Source organism: Myotis nattereri (assembly GCF_964212035.1).
Source record: "Myotis nattereri genome assembly, chromosome: 15".
NCBI lineage: Eukaryota > Metazoa > Chordata > Mammalia > Chiroptera > Vespertilionidae > Myotis > Myotis nattereri.
The window spans coordinates 32056888-32069421 of record NC_138090.1 but is presented as its reverse complement, the minus strand read 5'-3'; the positions used below and the strand labels follow the sequence as shown (position 1 = coordinate 32069421).

The 12534-nt window shown below is 43.2% G+C and overlaps 1 protein-coding gene across 3 annotated transcripts in view; it reads right to left on the bottom strand.

Annotated features, from left to right (window-relative positions):
* The window catches only part of LSM14A (LSM14A mRNA processing body assembly factor), a 151293-nt gene that overhangs the window by 44358 nt on the left and 94401 nt on the right, over positions 1-12534 (bottom strand). Inside the window, exon 11 of one of the 3 annotated variants that reach the window (XM_081107876.1) lies at positions 10960-11345. The exons of 1 other annotated variant lie outside the window; for it this stretch is intronic. The gene's annotated coding sequence lies outside the window, so the exon portion shown is untranslated. Of the gene's footprint in view, positions 1-10959; positions 11423-12534 lie in introns of those variants that run through there. One more of the 3 variants, XM_081107875.1, reaches the window with a different exon arrangement.

Sequence of the window (12534 nt, the reverse complement as noted above, 5' to 3'; positions counted from 1 at the left end):
GCAGTTATCATACCCACCTCATAAAGATTTGAACTATTTGTTTTCATTCATCAAACACACATTTATATAGAGAAGGAGGAGGAAAAAACACCCATGTGCCTACCACACAGGTTTGAGACACTGGTCACTTTATGTTACCTCTATTCCAAGCTTTCTTTTTAGAGTGCCAAGAAAAGAGGTTGGAGCCCACAGGGTCTAGAGATGGGGTTGGGCCCTTCTGGAGCCCTTGTCTTCAGGGACAAGCTGTGATCCTCCAGCTCTCCAGAGAAGTTTATGATTGAAGCCTCAACATGCATACAGGGATGGCATGGTGCTCTAGAGATCACCAGACCAACACCTCAATTTGCTACTTAGGAGGCCAAGAAGGGCCAGGCAGGGACAGGGTCTCCCTGAATCCACCCAGCACCCTGTGTATCTGGTTAGAGGCAGAATTGGAACCAGATCCTGTGGAAAGGATGAGAGTCTTGGGGGTTACTGCTGGTGAGAAGAGAGCAGAACAAGGTTTCAGAAGCTCCTCAGTGACTGAAGAGCCCTGCGTTAGTGAGATGGCCCAAGATGCACCTTGACCTTGGCATGAGAAAATAAAAGCAGATTTGCTATGGCTAGCTTTCATGAGGGCTTCACATTTCTAATGTCAGAAGGGCTGAAGAATACAAACATCTCTAGAGGGGCTCATAAGGGATTAGAGAACTGGTTTTCTTTTTCTTTCTTTTTTTTTTTTAAATATATTTTATTGATTTTTCACAGAGAGGAAGGGAGAGGGATAGAGAGTTAGAAACATCAATGAGAGAGAAACATCGATTAGCTGCCTCTTGCATACCCCACACTGGGGATATGCCCGCAACCAAGGTACACGCCCTTGGCCAGAATCGAACTTGGGACCCTTCAGCCCACAGGGCGACGCTCTATCCACTGAGCCAAACCGGTCAGGGCGAGAACTGGTTTTCTTAAGCAGGCAAAGTTCCTACTGTTGGCTGTGCACCCTTCATGGATGTAAAAGCCAGGGCTTCCAGGCTGGGCTTTAACACGTTACTTTTTAGTCGGCCTGTCTGAAAGAAGAACCTTCAGGGAAGGCGTTTTCACAGCCAAGTGTTCTTGGGGGAGAGGGGCAGGGGCAATGGTCTTGAGTTTAGAGAGAGTAAAATTTTTTATTTTACCTTATCAGTCTCCCTTAGGCAGTGTGTGGAAGCTGGAAGATGGGCTGCGAGACCAGGAGGAGTAGCTGCATTCCAGAATCCACAGGATTTGGAAGAAAGTCTGGAGAGGGTTGGCCAGACGTTCTGTACACAGAGCAGCTGGCTGTCTGCTTAGTATGAAAAGGCTGGGGCAAGATCAGTCCAGTCTAATTTGGGTGGTGTGGCCGGCAGGGAAGGGGGTGAGGGCAGAGTGGGTCATGTGCTGAAGAGCAAACTCAGTCTTCAGACTGCCTGGAGCCCACAGGGTCTAGAGATGGGCTCCTTTGAATGTAACCATCTGAGCATCCTGTTATCCTTTCTTCATTCCACCCTCCATTGGCTGGAAATGGTTGTGCTGTGGCCAAGAGGACCTTGCCAGGCACATCAGCTTCTGTCTCACCCCTACTTCTAAGATCCAGGTTGGCTTTGATTGTTTGGAGGGTTTTTGGCTAGCCAGGGGCCTGGGAGATCTGATGTGTGGGTTGGACTGCAGGACTTCAGGCTCCTTCCCTTAGAACCGGGACAGGATGCCTGGTACCAGCTTAGGGAACACTAAGATATAGGAGGAGGGCTGCCAGGGGACTCCCTGAGGGCTTTCCAGAGTTAATGAAGCACAGGTTCCTGGATGTATGAGCTGCCAGATGCACTAGGGACCACGTTGGAGGCTCTGCCCACCATTTACCAGCGATGAAGGTGGAGAGGGATATTTTCCAGGCCACCTAGACAGTCAGGGGTCCAAGAGTTTATGACCAGAAAAGGAAGGAAAAGTGTACTGGGGAGGTTACGAGGCAAGGTTCTGCTGTTGGTAGAGCCATAGGGGCTGTGGCCTTGAAGTCAAGCTACCCTGAAAGCCAAGGGCACCTCCAGTCTTATTTCAAAGCCAAGAGCCAAGGCCCTGCTGTCCTCAGATTCTAGTATGTGGAACTGGCCATGGGCACCACCCTAGCTCAGTGTCTATGCTGTGGTCTTGGTCTAGCAAAATGTGTCTCCCAAGGATTGTGATAGGATAGTTTGCAGAGTCAATTCTGTCGCCTTGTAAAGAGTTTGGACTTGAATCTCTCAGAACTGCAAATTCTCCAGGGGCCAAGGTAGAGGGGCATGAGAGATCTCTGTCCTTTCTGAGTGTGAGTAGACTTTCCTTTTGGTTATCAAAATGTAATACTTCCAACACTTTGTCTCAGAAACAACAGGGGCTTTATTAGCCCCAACCATAAAAAGCACTGTGGTCTCTGGATGGCTTTCCTTGGCAGTAGTCCTGATGCCTGGGAGTAACTTACAGACTGCCACCCTGCTGCCCACTCTGGGTACAGTGGGAAGGAGGGCCTCAGGGGCTGGGTCTTCACTTCTTCAACATAGTGCCAGTCCTCCAACCCAACAACTCTGACGTTGCCATATGGTTCAAATCTGAGATTTTTGTATGTGCTTGTCACTATTACAGTTTGGTTAGCATTCCAATTGGATCTTCAATTGCTACCCACTGTGGATGTGCTCGCAACCAAGGTACTTGCCCTTGACTGGAATCGAACCTGGGGCCCTTCAGTCCGCAGGCCGACGCGCTATCCACTGAGCCAAACCGGTTAGGGCTAAATAACATTTTAAAGCCAAGTTACTAGAAATACTTGAGGAAAGGCTGAGTTTATCAACTAAAATTTGGCTTTTAACTTACAATGGTTTCAATGCCATGAAAAATTGCTGTTAAAGTGAAAAATAATAGACTGTGATCACTGTACAGTGCAACAAGTGAGCCTGTAACACCACACAGTTCTAAGATAATAAGGATCTAAGAGGGAGCCAATGAAACCAAAAGCCACCTTTACCTTGCCTTAGCTCTGGGCTTCTACCAGTCAACACTTAAAAGAAGCACCAAGGCCATAACCAGTTTGGCTCAGTGGATAGAGGATCGGCCTGCGGACTGAGGGGTCCCAGGTTCGATTCCGGTCAAGGGCATGTACCTTGGTTGCGGGCATATCCCCAGTGCGGGGTGTGCAGGAGGCAGCTGATCGATGTTTCTCTCTCATCTATGTTTCTAACTCTCTATCCCTCTCCCTTCCCCTCTGTGAAAAATCAATGGAATGTATTTTTAAAAAAATTGCTTTCCCAATTACAGTTTACATTTAATATTATTTTGCGTTAGTTTCAGGCATACATCATAGTGGTTAGACAATCATATACTTTACAAAGTGTTCCTCCTGATCTTTCCAGTACCCACTGGACACCATATTTTTATAATATTAGAGGCCTGGCACACAAATTTGTGTGTGGGTACAGTCCTTAGGCCTGTCCTGTGATCAGGGCCACCTTCCCCAGCTGCCTGCAGCCAGGTTCACCCCCCACTGCCACCCACCCCTGGTTCCCTGTTCGCTGGCGGTGGGGAGGGACCGAGAGGTCAGCCATTCTGCCCGCTCCCTGGTCCTGAAACGGGCAACCCCAGTTCCCCGTTTGCCATTGGGTGATTAGAGCCTGCCAGCTGGGGAACTGGACCAAGAGGTGGTCAGTGCGCCTCATAGTGACTGGTTGAGCAGTCATTCTGCCATTAGGGTCAATTTGCATATTACCCTTTTATTATATAGGGTTATTGACATTTCCTATGCTGTACTTTATTTACATCTGTGACTATTTTGTAATTACCAATCTGTACTTCTCAATCCCTTCACTTTTTTCACCCAGTCCTTCAACCCTCCTCCCTTCTGGCAACTAGTCTGCTCTCTGAAGGTTGGGGGGCTCTAAGTTGTTTGAAAGCATGACCTCATGGGACTCCTCCTCCGGGAAGCCTTCTCTGAAATCCCCAACTCTGTACTTTCCCAGTTATAGTATTTATCTCACAAATATGTTTTGCTTCTTCTGGACTATGAGGTTAGATATCCATCTCATACTCAATTGTATTTCCAGCACCTGGTGCTGTATATAGCAAACATCAAGCACTCACTAAGTGACTTCCTCCTCTATTTAATATATTTCTGAGCACTTACTGAGGGCCAGGAACTGTGCTGAGTACTGGGGATGAAGTGGTGAATAAGATAAAAGTGACCCTAAACTCACTTGGTGGGGAAGACATTTAAACAAACAAAAGGACAAAGATAAGCATAACATAAACATGCAAGCACAATTGGGACATGTTGAGTGAAGAAAATGTAAGTGTTAGAAGACTATTGCAAGGAAAACTTAAAGCATTCTGGAAGGCATCCCTGAAAAGGGAATGATTAAATTGACATTTGAAGAATGAGAAGCAGGGAGGGGGAGGGGAAGACTTGTGGTAAAACTGCCTGTGCAAAAGCCCTGAAGTAAGAAAGGATTTGGCTCATTTTAGGCATCCAGGGAAGGCTAGGGGAGTTCTCCAGGGAATACATCATGCAAGGCAGGATGGGAAGGATAGAACTATTTCTTAAGAGAAACAAAATTACTGAAGAGTTTGATGCAAAAATTTGTGTTTCCATAGCACTGGGGTGGGAGGACAGAGCAGAGGGAGTTAGAAAGGCATTCAGGGGCCTGTGTGTGGTATCAGAGTGGCAGAGCAATGGGGAAATCAAGGCCCCCTTCCATGTATCTTTTATATTGACATTTAACAAAACACTCAAATCTTAAGTACACAGTTCAAATGATCACTTATGTATTCATACATACTATCCCCACCACCCAATCCTATCTAATAAAAGAGTAATATGCAAATTAACCATCAATCCCTCACTCTGTCACTCCCTCATTCAGTTACAAAGATGGCGGCGGCCACGGAGCTGGAGCAAGCAGGAGGATTGGGCTGCTCCTGGCAATGGAGGAACTAACCCCGTAGGTTAGTTTTGCAAATTTTGAGTTTCATGTAAATGGAATTTTCAATGGAGCAAGCAGGAGGATTGGGCTGCTCCTGGTAATGGAAGCTTGCTCCAGGGCAAGCTTCCCACCTGCCCTGGCTGGACCTGGGCTCTACTCAAGGCTACAAAGTTTCAGTTATAGAAGATAAATAAATCCCAGATACCTGCTTCCAGCTGGTGGGCGTGGCCAGCCTGAAAACAGCCCTCAGCCCCTCACCCAGGCTGGCCAGGCACCCCAGCAGGACCCCCACCTGATCCAGGACATCCTTCAGGGCAAACCAGCCGGCACCCACCTGTGCACCAGGCCTCTATTCTATATAATAAAAGGGTAATATGCAAATTGACCGTAACAGCAGAACAACTGGGAATGACTGGTCACTATGACACACACTGACCACCAGGGGGCAGACGCTCAATGCAGGAGCTGCCCCCTGGTGGCCAGTATGCTCCCACATGGGAGGAGCTCTGCTCAGCCACAAGCCAGGCTGATGGCTGCCAGCACAGTGGTGGTGGTGGGAGCCTTTCCCGTCTCCTCAGCAGCGCTAAAGATGTCCGACTGCAGCTTAGGCCTGCTCCCCGCTGGCAAGTGGACATCCGACTCCCAGCTTAGGCCCGATCCCCCGGGGAGTGGGCCTAAGCCAGCAGGTGGACATCCCCCGAGGGGTCCCAGACTGCAAGAGGGCACAGGCTGGGCTGAGAGACCCCCCCCCCCAAAGTGCACAAATTTTCGTGCACTGGGCCTCTAGTCAAGATATAAAATACTTGCCGAACCGGTTTGGCTCAGTGGATAGAGCGTCGGCCTGCAGACTGAAGGGTCCCAGGTTCGATTCCGGTCAAGGGCATGTACCTTGGTTGCGGGCACATCCCCAGTAGGGGGCGTGCAGGAGGCAGCTGATTCATCTCTCTCATCGATGTTTCTAACTCTATCCCTCTCCCTTTTTCTCTGTAAAAAATCAATAAAATATATTTTTAAAAAAAAGAAAAAAAAAGAAAAAAAAAAAGATATAAAATACTTTATTTAGCAGGCCCAACCTCCCCCAAAGATGATTACTATTTCATCTCTATCCCTGTAGGTTAGTTTTGCAAATTTTGAGTTTCATGTAAATGGAATCATACAGAATATACTCTTTTGTGTCTGGCTTCATTCACTCATCATATTGTCAGAGATTCACTTATATTGTGTGGAGCAAGTTTTTATTTTCTCTTGTATTCCATTGATAAATATACCACTATCTATTCATTCTATTGTTGTCAGACATTCTAAATTATTTCCAGGTTTTGGCTATTATGATTACTATGCACATTCTCGTACAAGTCTTTTGGTGGACATAAGCCAATCACTTCTATTGGGTATGTACCCAACAGGGAAACTGCTGCGTCAGAAATGTATTTAGCTTTAGTAGATATTGCCCATTAGTTTCCCAAAGTGACTGTACCTGTTTACACTTCCACTGTTTTACATCCCAGTTCTTCCACTTTCTCACCCACACTTCACATCATAGTCTTTTAAAAAGTTTCAGTCACGCCCAAACCGGTTTGACTCAGTGGATAAAACGTCAGCCTATGGACTGAAGGGTCCCCGGTTCCATTCTGGTCACGGGTGCAAGCCCTGGTTGCTGTCCTGGTAGGGAGTGTGCAGAAGGCAGCTGACTGGTGATTCTCATCACTAATGTTTCTGTCACTCTCTCCCTCTCCCTTCCTCTCTAAAATCAATAAACATATATATTAAAAAAAAGTTTCAGTCACTTTTGTGGGGGTAGAATGGCATGGCTTTGTGGTTTTAATTTGCATTTTCTTGAGGATAAAGTGCCAAGAACCTTTCATATGTTTATTAGAGTTTTCGATATCCTCTTGTGTTAAAGATAAAAAAATTAAATTGTTGATCCTTTTTCTTTAAAAAACTGATTTAAAAAAAATATGTCTTTATTGATTTCAGAGAGGGAGACAGAGAAACATCAATGATGAGAGAGAACCATGGTTCAGCTGCCTCCTACACACCCCACACTGGGGATTAAGCCCACAACCTGGGCATGTGTCCTGACCGGGAATCGAACCCTGACCTCCTGGTTCATAGGTCGATGCCCAACCACCAAGCCATGCCGGTTGGGCTAAACAAACTGATTTTTATGCTCTCTATATATTCTGGATTATGAGCTCTTTGATGACTAATATTACATAATGCAAATATCTTCTCCCAGGCTGTGGCTCCCATTTTCATTCTCTTAATGTCTTTTGATAAACAAATTTTGTCTTAATGAAGTCACTTATAAATATTTTGTCTTTTATAGTTATCACTTTTTGTGTCCTCTTTGCCTAGTCCAAGGTCCTGAAGATGTGCTCTTATTTTTTTCTCAGAAATATTTTCAGTATAGATGTCTTGCATATTTTTTCCCCTTTCTCTAATAGTTCACTTATTAGTTTGTAGACTTGACACCAGTCTCAAGAGGAAAGAGTTCAGTATTTCACCATTACATATAATGTTGGCTGTACATCTTTTATTAGATTAGTAAGATTTCCATTTATTCCTAATTTGCTGAGGTTTTCCTTTAATCTCCTTTCTTTTGAAAAGGCTGAAGACTGTGTGCACACCCTGTTTGTTCATTTGGTGTTGGTGTTTGTTAGGAGACCAAATGTGAAAAGATGTCAGTCTACTACTGAAGGCACCCTGGGGCTCATGCCAGCAATTGGGATATTGCCAGGCTTTTCACTAAATCTCTGTGGGCTTATCATTGCCAGGTCCTCTGGCTGTCCTTTCCCAAAGTTGGCTGTGGCAGACATTACTTGCACTTACTCATGTTTAGTTTTATACTTCCCTCCCTGACTCCTTAAGTTAAATGAGAAGTTCAAGTTGGGGTAATGCAAACATGAGCATGTCTGACAGCTCCTTTCCATTCCTGGGCAGAGAAAGCAGCTATCTTCTGATGGCGCTACAGAGACACCAGGAGAGTTCCATCTCAGTCCACTGGAAGTCTGAAGACGCCGGGATTTCCGTATTTAAACCAAGTAGCAGCTGGAAGAGAAAAGCTGGCCCAGACACTAGGTATGATTTGAGCAGAAGTCATGACCTAGGATGATGAAAGCTGCAGAGCAAATCCATTGACAGTCTGGAATGGAGACACATGGACACTACCAGGGAGAGGTTATTCTAAGTATGGGTTGGCATGGCATTTCTTGCTTTGTTAAGAAGCCTTTAGACACTTGTAGAGAATAGGCCTGGGATTCTAATCATTCCCAACCTAGATATAAGCCCAGTGCCAGATTATGGGTAGTTCTGAATCCTAATTGGAAGCTGAGCTGGATCTCCAGGCTGTCCACAGCAGTGGCAGTGCTGGACATGTGGATTCACTACTGCTGAACAGCAGTTAGCCACAGCAGTTAGCAACTGCAGGTGTGCAGTTGCTCTGCTAGCTCACAGGCCTGTGACTTATTTTTAGATCTGTGGCTCAGAGGCCTATACCAGGACTGAGGCCTTAAGGAGAGAAGAGGCCCTGCTCAGGGGCTGCCTCTTGTGAGTACAGGTCTTGCTGTTTGACACCATGATCACATCCATCTCAGACCATAGTTGTAGTGATACAATTTCCAATAGGACACCATCTCTGGAGGCCACCATATTAGATGTCTTAAGACATGTATAATTTGACAATCAATGTTCCCAAAGGTTCATTTTGGCTACTGCACACACAATGATTTGGAGCAGTGTAGTATAGATGGAGGGTGACCAATGAGGAGGCAGAAGTACCAGCAAGAGTTAAAGGTGTTTCACACTAGAGCAGTGGTTCTTAACCTTGGCTGCACATTAGAATCACCTGAGAATCTTTTTTAAATCCTGATTTCTGGGCCTCATCCTCCGGAAATTCTGTTTCTTTGTTATGGGGTGGGGCCACAAAGTTAGTAACAAAGAAACAATTTCCGGAGGATGAGGCCCAGAAATCAGGATTTTAAAGATTCCCAGGTGATTCTAATGTGCAGCCAAGGTTGAGAACCACTGCACTAGAGGCAAACAGATTTCCGCTTTAAGATGGTAAATCAACTACAAATGTCTACCTTCTTTTTAAAAAGACTACATTAATATGTTAATAAATGAGTAAAACGATATTTATAATATAAATAGAACTGGGCAGGGAGGAATCTGTGAGGTATTTTTCCAACAAATTTCTAGACTGATGAGAACAGAATAAGTACGGTGACCAAGGGCAGAGAAGGTCCCTGGGCCAGGCCTGGAGTGCTAGTGTGTAGGAGGAGCTACTCACCTGGAGCTCTGAAATGCTTCAGACTGAGGCAGCAGGTGTGACAGAAGGCAGAGTAAAAAGGAGACTTGAAATCAGGAAAACTAATCTAAGGTCTGTCTGCACAAGCAGTGACCAACCCTGTGCCTCACTGTTGCAATTAGAATGACCTATAATTAGGCAACAAACTCCTGAGAAACACAAACAGTAAAAGGAAGACTCTTCTCTGCAGGTATCAGTGGAATCTGGAACTAACAGCATCTTTGAACAAAGCCCCCTGGAATTCAGACATCTTGAGGACAAAAATCACTACCTGAAAGCAAACCTTGCCAGAAGATAAATCCTGGCCACATACTAGTATAGAGCTCCAGGACAACTAACTCTTCTGCCTTCTAAGATATTTGAATAAACTCTACTATAGGAAGGAGATTAACAATCAGAATAAGGAAAGAAAATGAGGAAAAAACTATGACAGCCCTGGCCGGTGTGGCTCAGTTTGATTCCCTGTCATACGGGAGGCAAGTGATTCATGTTTCTCTCTCTCTCCCTTCTCTCTCTAAAAAAATCAATAAAAATATACATATATATATATATATATATTTAAAAAAACAAAAGACTAAGACACAAAGGATGGATTCAACAGTTCATATCTGAGTAAAAGAACATGGTGGATTGCATCAAATAAATTATTTAAGAAATAATAAATGAACAAGCTAAAGGAAAGACAATCTTTAAATCAAAGGTCCATGAACTACCCAGCATAACACAGGATAAAAAAAAAAAAAAAAAAAAAAAGACCCATACCCAGAGAAGTCATTATAAAATTTCTTAACACAAAAGATAGTGCTAAGTTTCCAGAGAAGAAAAACACACATCATATTTAAAGAAAAAGAATCAGATTGACATTGGATTTAGCACTACTGCATGTTAGAGGAAGGATCTGCAACTGACCTAAGAATGGTTTTATGGACAAAAAGGGGCCACATGCTAACCTGACTAGCTCAGGGAAGGCCTGCTTGGCAGTTTTGCAAACTCAGAGACCTAAAGTAAACACAAAAGGTTGGTCTGAAATTAAAATTTTAACTAAAAGCAGTTATGGTGGGTAGTCATTTCCTAGGCCTGTATCTTCACTGACAAAGATCAACTTTGATCTTAACTGAGTCTACTGTCTTTTTGCCTGTAAGATAACATACCTTTGGAATGTCAGGATAACTTGTAACTTCCCCTTTTTCAGACCCCTCAGGGCACAACCAATGCACCAAGGCAGAGACTATAAATTCCCTCATTGTTATTATCATGTTAATTATTAACGATCTTCTACCCACTTATGTAAATGTATAAAACTAGGTGAAAAACCATCATTCTCTGGAGCATTATCTTAATTCCTTGAGATTCTGCTTCCTGAAAGTTTGGCTCAAATAAACTCACAAAAATTCTTTGGATTTGAATGTCTAACAGTTTTTATATTTTTAAAGGCTTGTTAAATAAAAAGAAGATGGAACTTTACTATTTGGAACTTTACTTTCTTAGAAAGCTCCCTAAGGAAGAATTCTATAAGCAAGGGAATAGAAAACATGCCACCCAGGAAACTGTAATTCTAACTTATAAGAGCAATGAAGAGAAATCCCAGGATACTACTTTGCTGAAGATCTTGAAAGCAACATGTTTGGATTTTAGCAGAATGGTGGAGGGTTATAGGACAACTGTCTCTAGGAAACAAAGAGACTTCATAGACTAAATTAAATAAATAGTATGGTTGAGTGTCAGGGAAATCTTTATTATAAGATAAAGGCAACAAATACAAGCAAAAAGGAAGAGCATTCAGAATCTCTAAGAAAAACAACCCAACAAAAAAAAACTGTAGAGAAAATAATGGTCAAAGAAAAAATTGGCTAAATTGGATTAGAAAATCTGTGGACTCAAGAATGGAACAAATTCCAAGTAATAGAGACTATGAAAGAAAGATGGAAAAGCAATTTAAAAATTGGAGAAGTTAAGGTCCAATCATGAAGCAAACTAAAATGTAGATGCTTTTTCGTGGCTGGTGTGGTGCAGTTAGTTGGGCGTCATCCTGTTGCCAGGAAAGGTTGCAGGTTTGATTCCTGGTCAGGGCCCAGGCCTAGGATGCGGGCTCGATCCTGGGTAAGAGATGTGCAGGAGGCAGATAGATGTTTCACTCTCACATCGATGTTTCTCTCTCTCTCCCTTCCTCTCTCTAAAACAAAGCAATGAAAAGTCTTAAAAAGAGATGAGTTTTGAATTTATGAAAGACAATCCATTTAATCATGATCATAGTAATATCTTTTTTAAAGGTACAGTATTTATGATTACAACTGTAGGTAGGGAAGGCATACCACTTGGCTCTGTGCTGAAGAATTCTTATAAAATCATAGCAGAATATTGTTTATTATTTTCAGCTTTTAAAGTCACCAACATGTAATTAAGGCAATTCTTAATGGCAGGAAGAATAACATTTTGTAAGAAAGAAAATACAGATGGGATTTATACTACTTGGCTCATTCATAATGATGTTTACTTAATAAGTAATATATATTAGCTATAACCAAGTATTATGGTAAGTACATTAATAAGATACAGAGCGATGATGTGTGAATCTGTGTCTGTGTGAGGTTAAGACAGTATATCTTCATATCAGGAGGGTCTGTAGTTGATAAACAGGTAAATAAACAAAGTAAACAACAGTTCATATAGGCTCTTCCTAATGATATATTAATAAGGGGACACAGGTCTCCTTATTCATATAAGGTCTCTCTCTCTCTCTCTCTCTCTCTCTCTCTCTCTCTCTCTCTCTCTCACACACACACACACACACACACACACACACAAAATTTAGAGAGGAACACTTTCTAGAATATAAATAAACAAAAGTATTTGTCTTTAAGGAAGAGAAGCAGACTGACTATATACTATTTCGTTTCATTTTCATTACTATGTACAGGTATTATTCAATAAAAAAACCCCCACTTTTTCCCCCTAATACAAAAAGAGCTCCTGTAAATAACTAAGAAAAGACCAACATCCAATAAGAAAAAAAAAATCAAGCAATATTTATAAGCAGTTCACACAAAAGAAGTACTAATAACTTATGAAAAAATGTTCAACCTCACACAACATGAAATGCATAGGGTACCAAGGTAACATTTTTCAATTATAAGACTGGCAAGCTCTGACCGGGTGCTCAGTGGTTAGAGCTTTGGTCTGCATATGGAAGGGTTGTGGTTCAATACTGGTCAAGGGCACATACATGCTTGCAGGCTTGATCCCCAGCCCCAGTCAGGGCATTTGTGGGAGGCAACCAATTGATGT